The sequence below is a fragment of the Coregonus lavaretus genome, assembly GCF_964263955.1.
Source record: "Coregonus lavaretus genome assembly, chromosome: 5".
In the NCBI taxonomy this organism is placed as follows: Eukaryota; Metazoa; Chordata; class Actinopteri; order Salmoniformes; family Salmonidae; genus Coregonus; species Coregonus lavaretus.
Genome location: NC_139992.1, coordinates 29,718,576 through 29,741,774, shown reverse-complemented (window position 1 = coordinate 29,741,774; position 23,199 = coordinate 29,718,576).

The following is a 23,199-nucleotide window of genomic DNA, read 5'->3' as shown; positions in this document are numbered from 1 at the left end:
TAGATAATAAACAGAGAGTAGCAGCAGCGTAAAAAGAGGGGGTGGGGGGGACAATGCAAATAGACCAGGTAGCCATTTGATTAGCTGTTCAGGAGTCTTATGGCTTGTGGGGTAGAAGCTGTTAAGAAGCCTTTTGGACCTAGAATTGGTGCTCCGGTACCGCTTGCCGTGCGGTAGCAGAGAGAACAGTCTATGGCTAGGGTGGCTGGAGTCTTTGGCAATTTTTAGGACCTTCCTCTGACACCGCCTGGTATAGAGGTCCTGGATCGCAGGAAGCTTGGCCCCAGTGATGTACAGGCCCGTACGCACTACCCTCTGCAGTGCCTTGCGGCCAGAGGCCGAGCAGTTGCCATACCAGGCGGTGATGCAACCAGTCAGGATACTCTCGATGGTGCAGCTGTATAACTTTATGAGGATCTGAGGACCCATGCCAAATCTTTTCAGTCTCCTGAGGGGGAATAGGCTTTGTCGTGCCCTCTTCACGTCTGTCTTCGTGTGATTGGACCATTATAGTTTGTTGGTGATGTGGACACCATGGAACTTGAAGCTCTCAATCTGCTCCACTACAGCCCCGTCGATGAGAATGGGGGCGTGCTCGGTCCTCCTTTTCCTGTAGTCCATAATCATCTCCTTTGTCTTGATCACGTTGAGGGAGAGGTTGTTATCCTGGCACTACACGGCAAGGTCTCTGACCTCCTCCCTATAGGCTGTCTCATCGTTGTTGGTGATCAGGCCTTCCACAATCGTCGGCAAACTTAATGATGGTGTTGGAGTCATGCATGGCCACGCAGTCATGGGTGAACAGGGAGTACAGGAGGGGACTGAGCACGCACCCCTGAGGGGCCCCGTGTTGAGGATCAGTGTGGCAGATGTGTTGTTACCTAACCTTACCAACCTGGGAGCGGCCCGTCAGGAAGTCCAGGATCCAGTTGCAGAGGGAGGTGTTTAGTCCCAGGGTCCTTAGCTTAGTGATGAGCTTTGAGGACACTATGGTGTTGAACGCTGAGCTGTAGTCAATGAATAGCATTCTGAAGTAGTTGTTCCTTTTGTCCAGGTGGGAAAGGGCAGTGTGGAGTGCAATAGAGATTGCATCATCTGTGGATCTGTTGGGGCGGTATGCAAATTGGAGTGGGTCTAGGGTTTCTGGAATAATGGTGTTGATGTGAACCATGACCAGCCTTTCATCTGCACTGCTATTTTAGTTATCAGTTATTCTGACTATTCTCTCAACATTTACTTATTTCAGCAATTTTAGGGTTTTCTGTATAGTTGTCTAATGTTGGCGGGGCATATTATTCTGCTTTAATGTTACACATGAAGCACTATGATAAATGTAATCATTTTTCTTGAGTATATATTTTTTACAAAGCTGAGATGCACTTTGAAGTCCAAAGTGTAGGAATACAGTTGAAATCAGGTTATTGACACAGACATGGTGGCGTAGAAGGACGATTGGAATGCAGTGAGCCAAGAGGTTGTGAGTTAAAATCCCAGGTAAGGACATGTGTATCAAATATGTAAATTGAAAACTGAATGTGAAAAGCACTGTGTGTGTTTCATAATGACACATTTTTGTTTACAGGGCATCTCATGTGAAAATTGCGATCACATGTGGAAATCTACATGTGAAATGTCACGTGAAGTGTTCCAAAAACACATGATTTCACGGAAATGTCACATGGGAAATCATGTGATTTTCCACATGTAAAATCATGTGTTTTTCCGTAAGGGATTATGCTGAATTTGAATTGTAGCGCTTTTAACGTGCAGGAATGGGCACTCTCAAATGTCTTAATTATAGGCTACCCTGACATTCTCTGTTTTCTATTTCTATCATGATAAATATTAGTCACTATTAGTATTGGCCTAAAAATAGCCAATTTACTGTTAGTTCTCTTCAGTTGGTATAGACTACATTATCATTCCATTTAAATACAGTCGTGGTCAAAAGTTTTGAGAATGACACAAGTATTGGTCTTCACAAAGTTCGCTGCTTCAGGGTTATGAGATATTTTTGTCAGATGTTACTATGGTATATTCAAGTATAGTTACCCTTCTTTTTCAAGACCTCTGCAATCCGCCCTGGCAGCTGTCAATTAACTTCTGGGCCACATCCTGACTGATGGCAGCCCATTCTTGCATAATCAATGCTTGGAGTTTGTGGGTTTTTGTTTGTCCACCCGCCTCTTGAGGATCGACCACAAGTTCTCAATGGGATTAAGGTCTGGGGAGTTTCCTGGCCATGGATCCAAAATGTCGATGTTTTGTTCCCCAAGCCACTTAGTTATCACTTTTGCCTTATGGCAAGGTGCTCCGTCATGCTGGAAAAGGCATTGGTCGTCACCAAACTGTTCTTGGATGGTTGAGAGAAGTTGCTCTCGGAGGATGTGCTGGTACCATTCTTTATTCATGGCTGTGTTCTTAGGCAAAATTGTGAGTGAGCCCACTCCCTTGGCTGAGAAGCAACTCCACACATGAATGGTCTCAGGATGCTTTACTGTTGGCATGACACAGGACTGATGGTAGCGCTCACCTTGTCTTCTCCGGACAAGGTGTTTTCCGGATGGCCCAAACAATCGGAAAGGGGATTCATCAGAGAAAATGACTTTACCCCAGTCCTCAGCAGTCCAATCCCTGTACCTTTTGCAGAATATCAGTCTGTCCCTGATGTTTTCCCTGGAGAGAAGTGGCTTCTTTGCTGCCCTTCTTGACACCAGGCCATCCTCCAAAAGTCTTTGCCTCACTGTGCGTGCAGATGCACTCACACCTGCCTGCTGCCATTCCTGAGAAAGCTCTGCACTGGTGGTGCCCCGATCCTGCAGTTGAATCAACTTTAGGAGACGGTCCTGGCACTTGTTGAACTTTCTTGGGCGCCCTGACACCTTCTTCACAACAATTGAACCTCTCTCCTTGAAGTTCTTGATGATCCGATAAATGGTTGATTTAGGTGTGTCACGATCGTTGAACGGAGTGGACCAAGGCGCAGCGTGATGAGCGAACATACTTTATTATCAATAGTGATAACAAGAACAAAACAACAAACGATAACGACACGTGAAGTCCTTGGCTACAAAATACAACCAACACGGAACACGGAACACGATCCCACCACTACTGTGGGAAAACAGCCTGTTTAAATGTGGTTCCCAATCAGAGACAACCAGCAACAGCTGACACTTGTTGCCTCTGATTGAGAACCACTCTGGCCAACATAGAAATAGAACAACTAGAATAATAAACATAGAACACAAAACACATAGAATCTAAACACCCTGGCTCAACATATAGAGTCCCCAGAGCCAGGGTGTGACAGTACCCCCCCCACAAAGGCGCGGACTGCGACCGCGCCTAAACATAAACAAAACAGGGGAGGGCTGGGTGGGCATTCCTCCTCGGAGGCGGTTCCGGCTCCGGGCTTGACCACCACCCTTCAACCATCCCCCCGTAGCGCCCCTGGTCCGGTCTGGCCCCGCTGGCTGGAGCTGGACATCGTAGGAGCGGATTGCTTAGGCTCCGGTGTGGAGCAGCTGACCGGTACCTGACCAGGCACCGGTGACCCAGGCACGGGTTGTGCCGGACTGACGACGCGCACCCCTGGCTTGGTGCGTGGAGCAGGAACGGGCCGGACCGGGCTGACGATGCGCACCCCTGGCTTGGTGCGTGGAGCAGCAACGGGCCGGACCGGGCTGACGATGCGCACCCCTGGCTTGGTGCGTGGAGCAGGAACGGGCCGTACCGGGCTGACGATGCGCACCCCTGGCTTGGTGCGTGGAGCAGGAACGGGCCGTACCGGGCTGACGACTCGCACCCCTGGCTTGGTGCGAGTGGCAGGAACAGGCCGGGCCGGGCTGGCGACGCGCACCATAGGCTTGGTGCGAGTGGCAGGAACAGGCCGGGCCGGGCTGGCGACGCGCACCGTAGGCTTGGTGCGAGTGGCAGGAACAGGCCGGGCCGGGCTGGCGACGCGCACCGTAGGCTTGGTGCGAGTGGCAGGAACAGGCCGGGCCGGGCTGGCGACGCGCACCGTAGGCTTGGTGCGAGTGGCAGGAACAGGCCGGGCCGGGCTGGCGACGCGCACCGTAGGCTTGGTGCGAGTGGCAGGAACAGGCCGGGCCGGGCTGGCGACGCGCACCGTAGGCTTGGTGTGAGTGGCAGGAACAGACCGGGCCGGGCTGGCGACGCGCACCGTAGGCTTGGTGCGAGTGGCAGGAACAGGCCGGGCCGGGCTGGCGACGCGCACCATTAGCTTGGTGCGGGGAGCAGGAACAGGCCGGGCCGGGCTGGCGACGCGCACCATTAGCTTGGTGCGGGGAGCAGGAACAGGCCGGGCCGGGCTGGCGACGCGCACCATTAGCTTGGTGCGGGGAGCAGGAACAGGCCGGGCCGGGCTGGCGACGCGCACCATTGGCTTGGTGCGGGGAGCAGGAACAGGCCGGGCCGGGCTGGCGACGCGCACCATTAGCTTGGTGCGGGGAGCAGGAACAGGCCGGGCCGGGCTGGCGACGCGCACCATTAGCTTGGTGCGGGGAGCAGGAACAGGCCGGGCCGGGCTGGCGACGCGCACCATTGGCTTGGTGCGGGGAGCAGGAACAGGCCAGGCCGGGCCGGGCTGGCAACGCCCCCATTGGCTTGGTGCGGGGAGCAGGAACAGGCCGGGCCGGGCTGGCGACGCGAACCATTGGCTTGGTGCGGGGAGCAGGAACAGGCCGGGCCGGGCTGGCGACGCGCACCGTAGGCTTGGTGCGAGGGGCAGGAACAGGCCGGGCCGGGCTGGCGACGCGCACCATCAACTTAGTGCGGGGAGCAGGAACGGGCCGGACCGGACTGGTGACGCACACCACTTGCTTGGTGTGAGGAGCGGGACTGGGTTTCTTCATAACCCTCCGCTCCCTCAGCTGCCTACACAGTTCCTCTCGCCGTGCCTCTACTCTCACCTTCTCCCGTATCGCCTCCAGTAGCTCCACCCTCTGAACCACTAACTCCTGCTCCCTCTGGACCAATAGCCCCCTTAACCTGGTGGCCTCCTCACCCAACCTCCCAATACACCCTGTAGCTGCCTCCTGCTGCCCCGTCGCCCATGCCGTGTGCCCCCTCCTAAAACATTTTTGGGGTTGCCTCTCGTCCGTCCGACGACGACACTGTTGACGCCGTTGCTCCTCTCTCCGTCGCGCCTCCACCGTCTCCTTCCACGGACGGCGATCCATCCCGGCCTGGATTTCCTCCCAGGTCCAGGACCCCTGCCCGTCCAATATCTGCTCCCACGTCCAGGCTGCCTGCTCCTGGACACGCTGCTTGGTCCTGGTATGGTGGGATCTTCTGTCACGATCGTTAGAGTGAGTGGACCATTGCGCAGCGTGATGAGCGAACATACTTTATTATCAATAGTGATAACAAGAACAAAACAACAAACGATAACGACACGTGAAGTCCTTGGCTACAAAATACAACCAACACGGAACACGGAACACGATCCCACCACTACTGTGGGAAAACAGCCTGTTTAAATGTGGTTCCCAATCAGAGACAACCAGCAACAGCTGACACTCGTTGCCTCTGATTGAGAACCACTCTGGCCAACATAGAAATAGAACAACTAGAATAATAAACATAGAACACAAAACACATAGAATCTACACACCCTGGCTCAACATATAGAGTCCCCAGAGCCAGGGTGTGACAAGGTGCAATCTTACTAGCAGCAATATCCTTGCCTGTGAAGCCCTTTTTGTGCAAAGCAATGATGACGGCACGTGTTTCTTTGCAGGTAACCATGGTTAACAGAGGAAGAACAATGATTTCAAGCACCACCCTCCTTTTAAAGCTTCCAGTCTGTTATTCTAACTCAATCAGCATGACAGAGTGATCTCCAGCCTTGTCCTCGTCAACACTCTCACCTGTGTTAACGAGAGAATCACTGACATGATGGCAGCTGGTCAGTGTTATGAGATATTTTTGTCAGATGTTACTATGGTATACTGAAGTATAATTACAAGCATTCCATAAGTGTCAAAGGCTTTTATTGACAATTACATTAAGTTTATGCAAAGAGTCAATATTTGCAGCGTTGACGCTTCTTTTTCAAGACCTCTGCAATCCGCCCTGGCATGCTGTCAATTAACTTCTGGGCCACATCCAGACTGATGGCAGCCCATTCTTGCATAATCAATGCTTGGAGTTTGTCAGAATTTGTGGGTTTTTGTTTGTCCACCCGCCTCTTGATGATCGACCACAAGTTCTCAATGGGATTAAGGTCTGGGGAGTTTCCTGGCCATGGATCCAAAATGTCGATGTTTTGTTCCCCAAGCCACTTAGTTATCACTTTTGCCTTATGGCAAGGTGCTCCATCATGCTGGAAAAGGCATTGGTCGTCACCAAACTGTTCTTGGATGGTTGAGAGAAGTTGCTCTCTGAGGATGTGTTGGTACCATTCTTTATTCATGGCTGTGTTCTTAGGCAAAATTGTGAGTGAGCCCACTCCCTTGGCTGAGAAGCAACCCCACACATGAATGGTCTCAGGATGCTTTACTGTTGGCATGACACAGGACTGATGGTAGCGCTCACCTTGTCTTCTCCGGACAAGGTGTTTTCCGGATGGCCCAAACAATCGGAAAGGGGATTCATCAGAGAAAATGACTTTACCCCAGTCCTCAGCAGTCCAATCCCTGTACCTTTTGCAGAATATCAGTCTGTCCCTGATGTTTTTCCTGGAGAGAAGTGGCTTCTTTGCTGCCCTTCTTGACACCAGGCCATCCTCCAAAAGTCTTCGCCTCACTGTGCGTGCAGATGCACTCACACCTGCCTGCTGCCATTCCTGAGAAAGCTCTGCACTGGTGGTGCCCCGATCCTGCAGCTGAATCAACTTTAGGAGACGGTCCTGGCACTTGTTGGACTTTCTTGGGCGCCCTGACGCCTTCTTCACAACAATTGAACCTCTCTCCTTGAAGTTCTTGATGATCCGATAAATGGTTGATTTAGGTGCAATCTTACTAGCAGCAATATCCTTGCCTGTGAAGCCCTTTTTGTGCAAAGCAATGATGACGGCACGTGTTTCTTTGCAGGTAACCATGGTTAACAGAGGAAGAACAATGATTTCAAGCACCACCCTCCTTTTAAAGCTTCCAGTCTGTTATTCTAACTCAATCAGCATGACAGAGTGATCTCCAGCCTTGTCCTCATCAACACTCTCACCTGTGTTAATGAGAGAATCACTGACATGATGGCAGCTGGTCCTTTTGTGGCAGGGCTGAAATGCAGTGGAAATGTCTTTTTGGGATTAAGTTCATTTTCATGGCAAAGAGGGACTTTGCAATTAATTTCAATTCATCTGATCACTCTTCATGACATTCTGGAGTATATGCAAATGACCATCAGCAAAACTGAGGCAGCAGACTTTGTGAAAATTAGTATTTGTGTCATTCTCAAAACTTTTGACCACTACTGTACATTGTTTTGTTTACCTTCATTTGCTTCCTCTATAAACCCCATCCACGGCCATGTGGCTGTTGCTGAGGATTATTAGTAACAGTTGATAGTATAAAAAATTACATGTAGGATAATTAAATCGTTATGGAGCGGAGCGCAGACCAAGCCATAACTTTTTGAATCTGACGCATGGCGCAATACTTGGCTGTTTCATCACGCATTTCCATGGTTAGTGCAGGCAATAGAGGAGGGTATAGCCTACTATTGTACACTATTCTCCCTATTATAATTCTATGTACACTAATCTTCCAACATTACCATGGGTTAAAGAACTCAATGTGGCAATTTTCAGAATGAATCAAACCACTGTATTTTTGAATCATCAATATATTTCATGCTTAAAGACTCTCCAACCAGTTTTTTTAATGATTCATACATACTTTCCTAACCCAAGAATTTGCCTAAATAATCTACAAGATCAGAGTATTTTTAAATCTACCAGTTGGTGTTGAAACGAAGTTGAATATGCATATATTTAGATGGCTTTTTTTCATTGATCGCTATTTTCTGAACCCATTCTCTTGATGTATTCTATTCGACAAAATGCTAATTAAAGGTACATCGTATTTAAAGGCATGCCTTAAGATAAATGTACTGAAAACCCTATTGAATTAAATTCTGTTGGCCAGCAAGTGGGAGGGTTTTCAGCAGTTAAATTACATTTATTCAGCGCGTGCAAGGGAACCACTCCTGAAAAGCCTGTTATGCACCTTCATAAGGTAAGTCTGAATACCAACTACTGAGAAGTGCGTAGGAAAGCGTGCCTAAGAAAGGCATAATTTCCTAAATCGGAATTGTGCCCATACCGCCCCAACAGATCCACAGATGACCAGTGGTGTGTATTCATGGGTGCCAAGATAAGGCAGACTTCCCCAAAAATGTTTTCATAATTTTTCTTCAATTCGCAATATCTATCTCACTGGAGAAATCATCAGAGCGAGGGAAACAGTGCCCCTCTGTCTCAGTATGTGTAGCCATGTATCTGATGCTGTCTGTACAAAAAGAGTACGACATGTTGCCGCCGTAGCATTTGATTGATTGATGCCAGCAGGCATTTGGCCTTCGTTGATTAAAAAAATATATTAGCCAATCAGCATTGAGCTCAGCAAAACACCCTCCAAATGATGCCAGTTTGGATTTGGCATCACACCAATCAAATCACATCAAAAGAAAAACGTCATTGTCAGAAAAACAATTGGTTTCTGGTCTGGTTTCTAGCTAAATCAGCCCTTTCCTAAGCCATGGATGGAGATGGGGATTTGGACTTGGTGTTTTTACTTAATTCTCCGTACAGGTCAATGATTATAACGGCGAATCTGATCTAACCATAAATTTGACTGAAGTTCAATATGCAGCCTAGATGTAGTAGGCGCACGTTAAGTAGCTAGCTAGCAAACTTAGCTGGTTCATTGTTGCCCCTGCAAAGGAAGTTAGGCTAGCAAGCATTTTAGCCAGGTAGCCTAGTCTAGGACATCAAAACTAAAAGCGTGTACTACTGTATGACAGTCATAGACCGTTTTGCCAACATGAAAGAGAGGAGGATGGCTCATCGCCAAGCTCAGGACCCTGGAACTGAACACTCCCCCCTCTGCAATTGTATTATTTTATTTATTTAACTAGGCAAGTCAGTTAAGAACAAATTCTTATCTACAATGACGGCCTACACCGGCCAAACCCGGACGACACTGGGTCAATTGTGCACCGCCCTATGGGACTCCCAATCACGGCCGGTTGTGATACAGCCTGGAATCGAACCAGGGGGTCTGTAGTGATGCCTCAAGCACTGAGATGCAGTGCCTTAGACTGCTGCGCCACTCAGGAGCCTAAGCACACACACTCAGGAGACTTCCTGACGGGCCACCCCCAAGTGGTGACGGTAGGCAACAACACATCCGCCATGCTGACCATCAACACGGGGGCCCCTCAGGTGTGTGTGCTTAATCCCCTCCTGTACTCCCTGTTAACCCACGACTGTGTGGCCGTGCACGACTACAACACCATCATCAAGTTTGCTGATGACACAACGGTGGTAGGACTGATCACAGACGACGATGAGGCAGCCTATAGGGAGGAGGTCAGAGGCGCTACAGAGGGTGGTGAGTACGGCCAAGTACATCACTTGGGCCGAGCTCCCTGCCATCCAGGACCTTTATACCAGGCGGTGTCAGAGGAAGGCCCAAACATTTTCAGACTCCAGCCACCCAAGCCATAGACTGTTCTTTCTGCTACCGCATGGCAAACGGTACCAGTGCACCATGTCTGGAACCAACAGGACCCTGAATAGCTTCTACCTCCAAGCCATAAGACTGCTAAACAAGGCTGCTAAATAGCTAATCAAATGGCTACCCGGACTACCTGCATTGACCCTTTTTTTAATTAACTCTCTTGCGCTGACTCTATGCACACACTGGTCTCTACCCACAAACTCACACATACTTACACTGAGTGACACCCCAACACACACACACACACACATCAGTTATGTATAGGTTAGTGTTGTGATACAGGTCCCCTGTAGCTCAGTTGGTAGAGCATGGCGCTTGCAACGACAGGGTTGTGGGTTCATTTCCCACGGGGGTCCAGTATGAAAATGTATGCACTCACTAACTGTAAGTCGCTCTGGATAAAAGCGTCTGCTAAATGACTAAAATGTAAAATGTGATAGAAGGGGTTTATTTAGATAGAAGGGGTTTATTTAGGCCTATAGTGGTTTGCATGTCTGTAAGACATGCAGAAGACTCTGAAAAGAATAGATACAGGTAAAGTTTCTGCTAGCGCAGTTACAATGAATGCCAGATAAAAACATGTGGCTGAATAACGCTTAGATCCTCACTGGAAACACTTATGAAACATGTGTTGTTGTAGGCTATCATGATTCCATGCTTGACAACGTAAAGAAGGCAATAGTATGTTTGTTTGTTTTACTCTAGGCCTTGGATGTCTTTTCAAAAGTACATTCTCTAGTTGAATGAATGAATAACAGCGCTGGAGAAGATGGCTGCCGTTTTACAGCCCTCTAACCAATTGTACTATTATGTGTGTTTTTCCGCGTTATTTGTAATTTATTTTGTACATAATGTTTCTGCCATCGTCTCTTATAACCAAAAAGAGCTTCTGGATATCAGGACAGCAATTACTCACCTCGTATTGGATGAAGATTTTTTCTTCAACGAGGCGGCCGCGAAGGATATCCTACAGACACCCGACAAGGCCCAAATCCCCGTCATTCGCGTGAGGAAGAGACAGAGATATCGTGGACGTAGGTCGGGGTGCCTTGTAAGGATCCGACGGCGAGCGAGTAAACTGCCTCTTCCATCAATCCTATTAGCCAATCTTCAATCATTGGATAACAAATTGGATGACCTAAGATTACGGTTATCCTACCAACGGGACATTAGAAACTGTAATATCTTATGTTTCACCGAGTCGTGGCTGAACGACGACATGGATAACATACAGCTAGCGGGCTATACGCTACATCGGCAGGATAGAACGGCTGACTCCGGTAAGACAAGGGGTGGCGGTCTGTGTATATTTGTAAACAACAGCTGGTGCACAAAATCAAATACTAAGGAAGTCTCGAGGTTTTGCTCGCCTGAGGTAGAGTATCTTATGATAAGCTGTAGACCACACTATTTACCAAGAGAGTTTTCATCTATATTTTTCATAGCTGTCTATTTACCACCACAAACCAATGCTGGCATTAAGATTGCATTGAATGAGCTGTATAAGGCCATAAATCAACAGGAAAACGCTCATCCAGATGCAGCGCTCCTAGTGGCCGGGGACTTTAATGCAGGGAAACTTAAATCCATTCTACCTAATTTCTACTAGCATGTTAAATGTGCAGCCAGAGGAAAAAAAACTCTAGACCACCTTTACTCCACACACAGAGACGCATACAAAGCTCTCCCTCGCCCTCCATTTGGCAAATCTGACCATAACTCTATCCTCCTGATTCCTGCTTATAAGTAAAACTAAAGCAGGAAGCACCAGTGACTCGGTTAATACAAAAGTGGTCAGATGACACAGATGCTAAGCTACAGGACTGTTTTGCTAGCACAGACTGGAACATGTTCCGGGATTCTTCAGATAGCATTGAGGAGTACACCACATCAGTCACTGGCTTCATCAATAAGTGCATCGATGATGTCGTCCCCACAGTGACCGTACGTACATACCCCAACCAGAAGCCATGGATTACAGGAAACATCCGCACTGAGCTAAAGGGTAGAGCTGCCGCTTTCAAGGAGTGGGACTCTAACCTGGACGCTTATAAGAAATCCCGCTATGCCCTCTGACGAACCATCAAACAGGCAAAGAGTCAATACAGGACTAAGATTCAATCGTACTACACTGGCTCTGACGCTCGTCGGATGTGGCAGGGCTTGAAAACTATTACAGACTACAAAGGGATGCACAGCCGCGAGCTGCCCAGTGACACAAGACTTCCAGACGAGCTAAACCACTTCTATGCTCGCTTCGAGGCAAGCAACACTGAAGCATGCATGACTATGTGATCACGCTCTCCGTAGCTGATGTGAGTAAGACTTTTAAGCAGGTCAACATTCACAAGGCCGCAGGGCCAGATGGATTACCAGGACGTGTACTCCGAGCATGTGCTGACCAACTGGCAAGTGTCTTCACTGACATTTTCAACATGTCCCTGACTGAGTCTGTAATACCAACATGTTTCAAGCAGACCACCATAGTCCCCGTGCCCAAGGACTCTAAGATAACCTGCCTAAATGACTACCGACCCGTAGCACTGACGTCTGTAGCCATGAAGTGCTTTGAAAGGCTGGTCATGGCTCACATCAACAGCATTATTCCAGAAACCCTAGACCCACTCCAATTTGCATACCGCCCCAACAGGTCCACAGATGATGCAATCTCTATTGCACTCCACACTGCCCTTTCCCATCTGGACAAGAGGAACACCTACGTGAGAATGCTATTCATTGACTACAGCTCAGCATTCAACACCATAGTGCCCTCAAAGCTCATCACTAAGCTAAGGACCCTGGGACTAAACACCTCCCTCTGCAACTGGATCCTGGACTTCCTGACAGGCCGCCCCCAAGTGGTAAGGGTAGGTAACAACACATCTGCCACACTGATCCTCAACACAGGGGCCCCTCAGGGGTGCGTGCTCAGTCCCCTCCTGTACTCCCTGTTCACCCATGACTGCATGGCCAGGCACGACTCCAACACCATCATTAAGTTTGCCGACGACACAACAGTGGTAGGCCTGATCACCGACAACGATGAGACAGCCTATAGGGAGGAGGTCAGAGACCTGGCCGTGTGGTGCCAGGACAACAACCTCTCCCTGAACGTGACCAAGACAAAGGAAATGATTGTGGACTACAGGAAAAAAAAGAGGACTGAGCACGCCCCCATTCTCATCGATGGGGCTGTAGTGGAACAGGTTGAGAGCTTCAAATTCCTTGGTGTCCACATCACCAACGAACTATCATGGTCCAAACACACCAAGACAGTCATGAAGAGGGCACGACAAAGCCTATTCCCCCTCAGGAGACTGAAAAGATTTGGCATGGGTCCTCAGATCCTCAAAAAATTCTACAGCTGCACCATCGAGAGCATCCTGACTGGTTGCATCACCGCCTGGTATGGCAACTGCCTGGCCTCCGACTACAAGACACTACAGAGGGTAGTGCGTACGGCCCAGTACATCACTGGGGCCAAGCTTCCTGCCATCCAGGACCTCTATACCAGGCGGTGTCAGAGGAAAGCCCTCAAAATTGTCAAAGACTCCAGCCACCCTAGTCATAGACTGTTCTCTCTGCTACCGCACGGCAAGCGGTACCGGAGTGCCAAGTCTAGGTCCAAAAGACTTCTCAACAGCTTCTACCCCCAAGCCATAAGACTCCTGAACAGCTAATCATGGCTACCCGGACTATTTGCACTGCCCCCCCCACCCCATCCTTTTACGCTGCTGCTACTCTGTTAATTATTTATGCATAGTCACTTTAACTTTGCCCACATGGACATATTACTTCAACTACCTCAACTAGCCGGTGCCCCCGCACATTGACTCTGCACCGGTACCCCCCTGTATATATAGCCTCCCTACTGTTATTTTATTTTACTTCTGCTCTTTTTTTCTCAACACTTTTTTTGTTGTTGTTTTATTTTTACTTTTTTGTTAAAAATAAATGCACTGTTGGTTAAGGGCTGTAAGTAAGCATTTCACTGTAATGTCTGCACCTGTTGTATTCGGCGCATGTGGCCAATAAAATTTGATTTGATTTGATTAGTTTCTTGCTCATTGCTTACCAATGTAGCAGGAAGTGGATATGATAGTATTGTTCTGAGTGACCATTCCCCTGTGTCATTATTCTATAGGGATACAAACTCGTAAAAGGATCCTCTAGATGGCGTTTGCATCCCAGATGGTTACAGGACCCAGACTTCTTACATTACGTGCATATAGATGTTTATTTTATATTGAACACTGACCAAACGTCAGCGAGTACCAGATGGGAGGCTTTCAAAGCATATATTAGGGGGAAAATTGTACGTTTTACCAGTTTCAAATCAAATCAATTAAATCTGAAAATCAGAGAGATGGACAGCAAAATCAGAGAATTGGAGAGGGAAACATTTTTGGATAACTCAGTAGAAGTAAACAAGGAATATTTGCTCTTAAAGCTCAGTCTGAAGAACTTTCCACCTCAAAGGCAGCAAACAGCTTAACGAGGCTGAAACTGTCATTCTTTGATCAAGGTGAAAAACCTGGTAAATTGCTGGCCTGGCACATTAAGAAGTTAAATTCAGACAGAGCCATTAATGCAATTCATAATTTACAATTATCAATAGATCCTTTATAAATCAACCAAAAATTTGCTTCCTACTACAACACACTTTACAACTCTGAATCTCCATCAGACATCATTTTTGGATGGTCTTGATTTTCCCTCTATTTCAGAAGACATTGGATCTGGATCTGGAAAAGGAATTGGATGGTGTTGAAATATCTGATGCTATTTTCAATATGAAGGGAGGTAAAGCGGTAGGTCCAGATGGGCTCCCAATAGATGTTTATAAGATATTTAAGGACAAACTTCTAGGTCTACTTTTGGATATGTATGCTGAATCCTTTCAGCAAGGTTGTTTCCCCCCCTCTCTAAGGAGTGCCTTAATCACTCTTATTCTGAAGCATGATAAATCCCCTACAAAATGTGAACGTTACAGAACGATTTCTCTTCTGAACTCCGACTCAAAAATTATTGCTAAAGCCTTAGCCAGGAGAATGGATAGAGTCCTCCCATATCTAATACACAAAGACCAAAATGGGTTCGTGAAAAACCGTCAAGGTGAGGAGAGTACTATACTGACCCCACTGCAGAAGTTGCCACTAACAACTTGACTTCACAACCTTTTAAGCTTTTTCTGGGCACGAGACAAGGATGTCCGGCCAGTCCAGGACTCTCTCTTTTAGCTATAAAACCCTTTGCCATTGCAGTAGGGGCCCACACGTCAATTATTGGAATAAAACATCAGATTTTGAACATCGAGTGGCCCTGTATGCCGATGATACCCTCTTATTCCTAACAAATCTAAAGAATTCTATCTCTTCCCTCTCCAAATTAATTAATAACTTTGGTCAGTTTTCTTGGTTTAAAGTTAATAAAAACAAATCTTCCATCCTTTTCCTCAACAAGCAAGAGAGACTGAATCCAGTTGTATAGCATCCATTTTTGAATACAGAACAAGGTTTCACATATCTTGGTATTAAAATCACACCAGAAATTAGCTCGAGTTCAACAAATTATGAACCCATGGTAACAAGTGTAACAGAATCCATCAACAGATGGACATCAAATCGTATTTGTCACATGCGCCGAATACAACAGGTGTAGAACTTACCGTGAAATGCTTACTTACAAGCCCTTAACCAACAATGCAGTTTTAAGAAAATAGAGTTAACATTTACGTCATTTAGCAGACGCTCTTATCCAGAGCAACTTACAGTTAGTGAGATTTTTTTTTTTCATACTGGCCCCCCGTGGGAATCAAACCCACAACCCTGGCGTTGCAAACGCCATGCTCTACCAACTGAGCTACATCCCTGCCGGCCATTCCCTCCCCTACCCTGGGCGACGCTGGGCCAATTGTGCACCGCCCCATGGGTCTCCCGGTCGCGGCCGGCTACGACAGAGCCTGGATTCAAACCAGGATCTCTAGTGGCACAGCTAGCACTGTGATGCAGTGCCTTAGACCACTGAGCCACTCGGGAGTTAAGAAAATATTTATTAAAAAACAAAAGTTTAAAAAAACACAAAAGAAACAATAAAATAATAATGAGACTATATACAGGGGATACCGGTACTGAGTCAATGTGCGGGGATACAGGTTAGTCGAGGTCATTTGTACATGTAGGTAGGGGTAAAGTGACTATGCGTAGATAATAAACAGCGAGGAGCAGGGGGGGTCAATGCAGATAGTCCGGGTGGCCATTTGATTAATTGTTCAGCAGTCTTATGGCTTGGGGGTAGAAGCTGTTAAGGAGCCTTTTGGACCTAGACTTGGCGCTCCGGTACCACATGCCGTGCGGTAGCAGAGAGAACAGTCTATGACTTGGGTGACTGGAGTCTTTGACTATTTTTTGGGCCTTCCTGACACCGCCTGGTATAGAGGTCCTGGATGGACTCGTCCCGCTCCACTACAGCCCCGTCGATGTGAATGGGGGCGTGTTTGGCCCTCCTTTTTCTGTAGTCCATGATCATCTCCTTTGTCTTGCTCACGTTGAGGGAGAGGTTGTTGTCCTGGCACCACACTGCTAGGTCTCTGTCCTCCTCCCTATGGGCTGTCTCATCGTTGTCGGTGATCAGGCCTACCACCGTTGTGTCGTCAGAAAACGTAATGATGGTGTTGGAGTCATGCTTGGCCACGCAGTCGTGGGTGAACAGGGAGTACAGGAGGGGACTAAGCGCGCACCCCTGAGGAGCCCCCGTGTTGAGGATCAGCGTGGCAGATGTGTTGTTACCTAACCTTACCACCTGGGGGTGGCCCGTCAGGAAGTCCAGGATCCAGTTTCAGAGGGAGGTGTTTAGTCCCAGGGTCCTTAGCTTAGTGATGAGCTTTTTGGACACTATGGTGTTGAATGCTGAGCTGTAGTCAAAGAAACAGCATTCTCACATAGGTGTTCCTTTTGTCGAGCTGGGAAAGGGCAGTGTGGAGTGTGATTGAGATTACGTCATCTGTAGATCTGTTGGGGCGGTATGCGAATTGGAGTGGGTCTAGGGTTTCCGGGATGATGGTGTTGATGTGAGCCATGACCAGCCTTTCAAAGCACTTCATGGCTACCGACGTGAGTGCTACGGGGCGGTAGTCATTTAGGCAGGTTACCTTCGCTTTCTTGGGCACAAGGACTATGGCGGTCTGCTTGAAACATGTAGGTATTACAGACTCAGTCAGGGAGAGGTTGAAAATGTCAGTGATGCTCTGAGTACACGTCCTGGTAATCCATCTGGCCCCGCGGCCTTGTGAATGTTGACCAGTTTAAAGGTCTTGCTCACATCGGCTATGGAGAGCGTGATCACACAGTCGTCCAGAACAGCTGGTGCTCTCATGCATGCTTCAGTGTTTTGTTCGCCTCGAAGCTAGCATAAAAGGCATTTAGCCCGTCTGGTAGGCTCGCGTCACTGGGCAGCTCGCGGCTGGGTTTCCCTTTGTAGTCCGTAATAGTTTGCAAGCCCTGCCACATCCGATGAGTGTCCGAGCCGGTGTAGTAGGATTCAATCTTAGTCCTGTATTGACGCTTTGCCTGTTTGATGGTTCGTCTGAGGGCATAGCGGGATTTCTTAGAAGTGTCAGGATTAGTGTCCCGCTTCTTGAAAGTGGCAGCTCTAGCCTTTAACATGGTGCGGATGTTGCCTGTAATCCGTGGCTTCTTGTTGGGATATGTACGTACGGTCACTGTGGGGATGACGTTGTCGATGCACTTATTGATGAAGCCGGTGACTGAGGTGGTATACTCCTCATTGCCATTGGATGAATCCTGGAACATATTCCAGTCTGTGCTAGCAAAACAGTCCTGTAGCGTAGCATCCGCATCATCTGACCACTTCCGTATTGAGCGAGTCACTGGTACTTCCTGCTTCAGTTTTTGCTTGTAAGCAGGAATTAGGAGGATAGAATTATGGTCAGATTTGCCTAATGGAGTGCGAGGTAGAGCTTTGTACGCGTCTCTGTGTGTGGAGTAAAGGTGGTCTAGAGTTTTTTTTCCTCTGGTTGCACATCTGACATGCTGGTAGAAATGAGGTAAAACGGATTTAAGTTCGCCTGCATTAAAGTCCCCGGCCACTAGGAGCTCCGCTTCTGGATGAGCATTTTCTTGTTTGCTTATGGCCTTATAAAGCTTGTTGAGTGGGGTCTTAGTGCCAGCGTCGGTTTGTGGTGGTAAATAGATAGCTACGAAAAAATATATCTTGGTAGATAGTGTGGTCTACAGCTTATCATGAGGTACTCTACCTCAGGCGAGCAATACCTCGAGTCTATCTTAATATTAGACATTGCGCACTAGCTGTTATTGACAAATAGACACCCCCCCCCCCCCCCCCCACCCCACCCCTCGTCTTACCGGACGTAGCTGTTCTGTCCTTCCGATGCATGGAAAACCCAGCCAACTGTATATTATCCGTGTCGTCGTTCAGCCACGACTCAGTGAAACATAAGATATTACCGTTTTTAATGTCCCGTTGGTAGGATAGTCTTGAACGGAGCTCATCCAGTTTATTCTCCAGTGATTGCACGTTGGCCAATAGAACGGATGGTAGAGGCGGGTTACCCACTCGCCGACGAATTCTCACAAGGCACCCTGATCTCCGCCCACTGTATTTCCTTATTTTCTTCATGCGAATGACGGGGATTAGGGCCTTGTCTGGGAGCAACATTATATCCTTCGTGTCAGACTCATTAAAGAAAAAGTATTCGTCCAGCTCGAGGTGAGTAATCTCTGTTCTGATATCCAGAAGCTATTTTCGGTCATAAGAGACGATAGCATCAACATTATGTACAAAATAAATTACAAACAATGCGAAAAAACACACAAAATAACACAATTGGTTAGGAGCCAGTAAAACGGCAGCCATCCCCTCTGGCGCCATTCTTCATAATTACCTATATCTATTATTGGGAGAATAAATATAATTAAGTTGAATATTCTGCCCAAATTTCTTTATCTATTTCAATAAATTCCTCTGGTTCCACCACATAATTTCCCCCAAAGATCAGAAAGATACTCTCAAATGTTATCTGGAGCAATAGAAAACCAAGGCTTAGACTTTCTCTTCTTTATTTGCCCTATGACAGAGGGGGGTTACAGCTTCCAAACCTACAGTGGTATTACTGGGCTGCACAACTTAGGGCTGCAATGTTTTGGCTCTCCAAGAAACCATACTTACCCTGGCTGCAGACTGAAATGCTGCCACAAAAGTCTTAACTTTGGATGGATATTTGTACTCTGCTCCCTTTAAGAACTAAAGAAGAATACTACGAATCCCTTTGTTAGACACACCCTAACTATATGGCAGGAAGTACAGCCAATATCTGGGCGAATTCCCTGTATTATCCAGTTTTAAACCAATTTGGGGCAATGACAATTTCACACCTGGTAAAAATGACTTGGGGTTTCAAGAATGGGCAAGAAAAGCTATTGTTAAAGTAATGGATTTATACAATGAAAAAGGGCTCATGTCGTTTGAAGATTTAACTTACCACAAAAGCATTTTTTCAAATACTTACAATAATTTTTTCTAGTCTGCCCTACAACCTCCTTTGACCACTTTAGAAACGCTCTCTGTTAATAAACCCTTTTTCAGGACCCTGTCTTTCAAAGATAATTTGTAAAGATCCAAAAAACTTCACAAATCTTCATTGTAAAGGGTTTAAACACTGTTTCCCATGCTTGTTCAATGAACCATAAACAATTAATGAACATGTTCCTGTGGAACGGTCGTTAAGACACTAACAGCTTACAGACGGTAGGCAATTAAGGTCACAGTTATGAAAACTTAGGACACTAAAGAGGCCTTTCTACTGACTCTGAAAAACACCAAAAGAAAGATGCCCAGGGTCCCTGCTCATCTGCGTGAACGTGCCTTAGGCATGCTGCAAGGAGGCATGAGGACTGCAGATGTGGCCAGGGCAATAAATTGCAATATCGGTACTGTGAGACGCCTAAGACAGCGCTACAGGGAGACAGGACGGACAGCTGATCGTCCTCACAGTGGCAGACCACATGTAACAACACCTGCACAGGATCGGTACATCCGAACATCACACCTGCGGGACAGGTACAGGATGGCAACAACAACTGCCCGAGTTACACCAGGAACACACAATCCCTCCATCAGTGTTCTGACTTTCCGCAATAGGCTGAGAGAGGCTGGACTGAGGGCTTATGGTCTGTTGTAAGGCAGGTCCTCACCAGACATCACCAGCAACAACGTTGCCTATGGACACAAACCCACCGTCGCTGGACCAGACAGGACTGGCAAAAAGTGCTCTTCACTAACGAGTCACGGTTTTGTCTCACAGGGGTGATGGTCGGATTCGCGTTTATCGTCGAAGGAATGAGCGTTACATCGAGGCCTGTACTCTGGAGCGGGATCGATTTGGTGGAGGATCCGTCATGGTCTGGGGCGATGTGTCACAGCATCATCGGACTGAGCTTGTTGTCATTGCAGGCAATCTCAACGCTGTGCGTTACAGGGAAGACATCGTCCTCCCTCATGTGGTACCCTTCCTGCAGGCTCATCCTGACATGACCCTCCAGCATGACAATGCCACCAGCCATACTGCTCGTTGTGTGCGTGATTTCCTGCAAGACAGGAATGTCAGTGTTCTGTTCTGTCATTATTCCATTTCTGTTAGTCACATGTCTGTAGAACTTGTTCAGTTTATGTCTCAGTTGTTGAATCTTGTTATTTTCATACAAATATTTACACATGTTAACATTTACATTTACATTTTAGTCATTTAGCAGACGCTCTTATCCAGAGCGACTTACAGGAGCAATTAGGGTTAAGTGCCTTGCTCAAGGGCACATTTACGTCATTTAGCAGACGCTCTTATCCAGAGCGACTTACAAATTGGTGCATTCACCCTATAGCCAGTGGGATAACCACTTTACAATTATTATTATTATTATTATTTTTTTTTTTTTAAATATATATATTTTTTTTTTTGGGGGGGGGGGGTAGAAGGATTACTTCATCCTATCCCAGGTGTTCCTTAAAGAGGTGGGGTTTCAAATGTCTCCGGAAGGTGGTGAGTGACTCCGCTGTCCTGGCGTCGTGAGGGAGCTTGTTCCACCATTGGGGTGCCAGAGCAGCGAACAGTTTTGACTGGGCTGAGCGGGAACTATGCTTCCGCAGAGGAAGGGGAGCCAGCAGGCCAGAGGTGGATGAACGCAATGCCCTCGTTTGGGTGTAGGGACTGATCAGAGCCTGAAGGTACGGAGATGCCGTTCCCCTCACTGCTCCATAGGCAAGCACCATGGTCTTGTAACGGATGCGAGCTTCAACTGGAAGCCAGTGGAGTGTGCGGAGGAGGGGGGTGACGTGAGAGAACTTGGGAAGGTTGAACACCAGACGGGCTGCGGCATTCTGGATGAGTTGTAGGGGTTTAATGGCACAGGCAGGGAGCCCAGCCAACAGCGAGTTGCAGTAATCCAGACGGGAGATGACAAGTGCCTGGATTAGGACCTGTGCCGCTTCCTGTGTAAGGCAGGGTCGTACTCTCCGAATGTTGTAGAGCATGAACCTGCAGGATCGGGTCACCGCCTTGATGTTAGCGGAGAACGACAGGGTGTTGTCCAGGGTCACGCCAAGGCTCTTCGCACTCTGGGAGGAGGACACAACGGAGTTGTCAACCGTGATGGCGAGATCATGGAACGGGCAGTCCTTCCCCGGGAGGAAGAGCAGCTCCATCTTGCCAGGGTTCAGCTTGAGGTGGTGATCCGTCATCCATACTGATATGTCGGCCAGACATGCAGAGATGCGATTCGCCACCTGGTTATCAGAAGGGGGAAAGGAGAAGATTAGTTGTGTATCGTCAGCGTAGCAATGATAGGAGAGGCCATGTGAGGATATGACAGAGCCAAGTGACTTGGTGTATAGGGAGAAAAGGAGTGGGCCTAGAACTGAGCCCTGGGGGACACCAGTGGTGAGAGCACGTGGTGCGGAGACAGCTTCTCGCCACGCCACTTGGTAGGAGCGACCGGTCGGTCAGGTAGGACGCAATCCAGGAGTGAGCCGCGCCGGAGATGCCCAGCTCGGAGAGGGTGGAGAGGAGGATCTGATGGTTCACAGTATCAAAGGCAGCAGACAGGTCTAGAAGGACAAGAGCAGAGGAGAGAGAGTTAGCTTTAGCAGTGCGGAGAGCCTCCGTGACACAGAGAAGAGCAGTCTCAGTTGAATGACCAGTCCTGAAACCTGACTGGTTTGGATCAAGAAGGTCATTCTGAGAGAGATAGCAAGAGAGTTGGCTAAAGTTTGCTGAAAATAAACGCAGTTGACAGTGAGAGGACGTTTCTTTTTGTGCTGAGTTTATGTGTTATGGGAGAGGTCAAATTATGTCATTATGTGGGAAAATGGTAGCTACTCATAAAGACAACTCTGATAGTAAGAGACTTCAGTGGATACAAGATATGCAGGAAGATATTTCAGCAGAGGACTGTGGTATGATATGCTCTAGAGCTCAGATACAGACAATAAAGACCCGCTTGAGATGGTTGCAATACAATTGGATAATGAGAACATATATCACCCCTGTTAAGCTTCACAAATTTGACCCTAATATCCCAGACCTGTGTGTGAAATGTAACACTCATTTAGGCACCTTGTATCATTGCCTGTGGGAATGTGTTACAAACATTTTGGAGCTCAGTACTGCGCTTTTTCTCTGAGATTACTTCTACCCCAATACCACTAATCCCTAAACTTTGCATCTTAAATCTTTACCAATTGAATATCTCTTTACATAGGAGAGAAAATAAAATGGTTGACCTCTGTCTGTTACAAGCTAGACGTTCAATTGCTCTCCACTGGAAGTATGTCTGTCACACCCTGGTTCTGGGACTCATGATGTTGAGCCAGGGTGTGTGCATTCTATGTGTTCATTTTCTATGTTTGTATTTCTGTTGGGTTTATTTCTATGTTTGGTCAATGACTCCCAATCGGAGGTAACGAGTGTCAGCTGTCGGCTCGTTATCTCTGATTGGGAGCCATATTTATACTGTGTGTTTTCACCTTGGGGTTGTGGGTTTTTGTTCCATGTTTCTGTCAGTGTTACAGAGGACTTCACTATCGTCATTTGTTGTTTTTCGTGGTTGCTTTATTTAATAAAAGTCATCATGTTCACTCCACGCGCTGCGTATTGGTCCGCTTCTTCAGACGATCGTGACAGAAAAACCCACCATACCAAGACCAAGCAGCGTGTCCAGGAGCAGGCAGCCTGGACGTGGGAGCAGATCTTGGACGGGCAGGGGTCCTGGACCTGGGAGGAAATCCTTGCCGGGATGGATCGCCGGCCATGGAGTGAGACGGTGGAGGCGCGCCGTAGAGAGGAGCTACGGCGTGATCAGGGTCGTCGTCGGACGGTCGTGAGTCAACCCCAGAAATTTTTTAGGGGGGGGCACACGGCATGGACGACGGGGCTGACGGAGGAGAAAAGGGGGAGTATCCA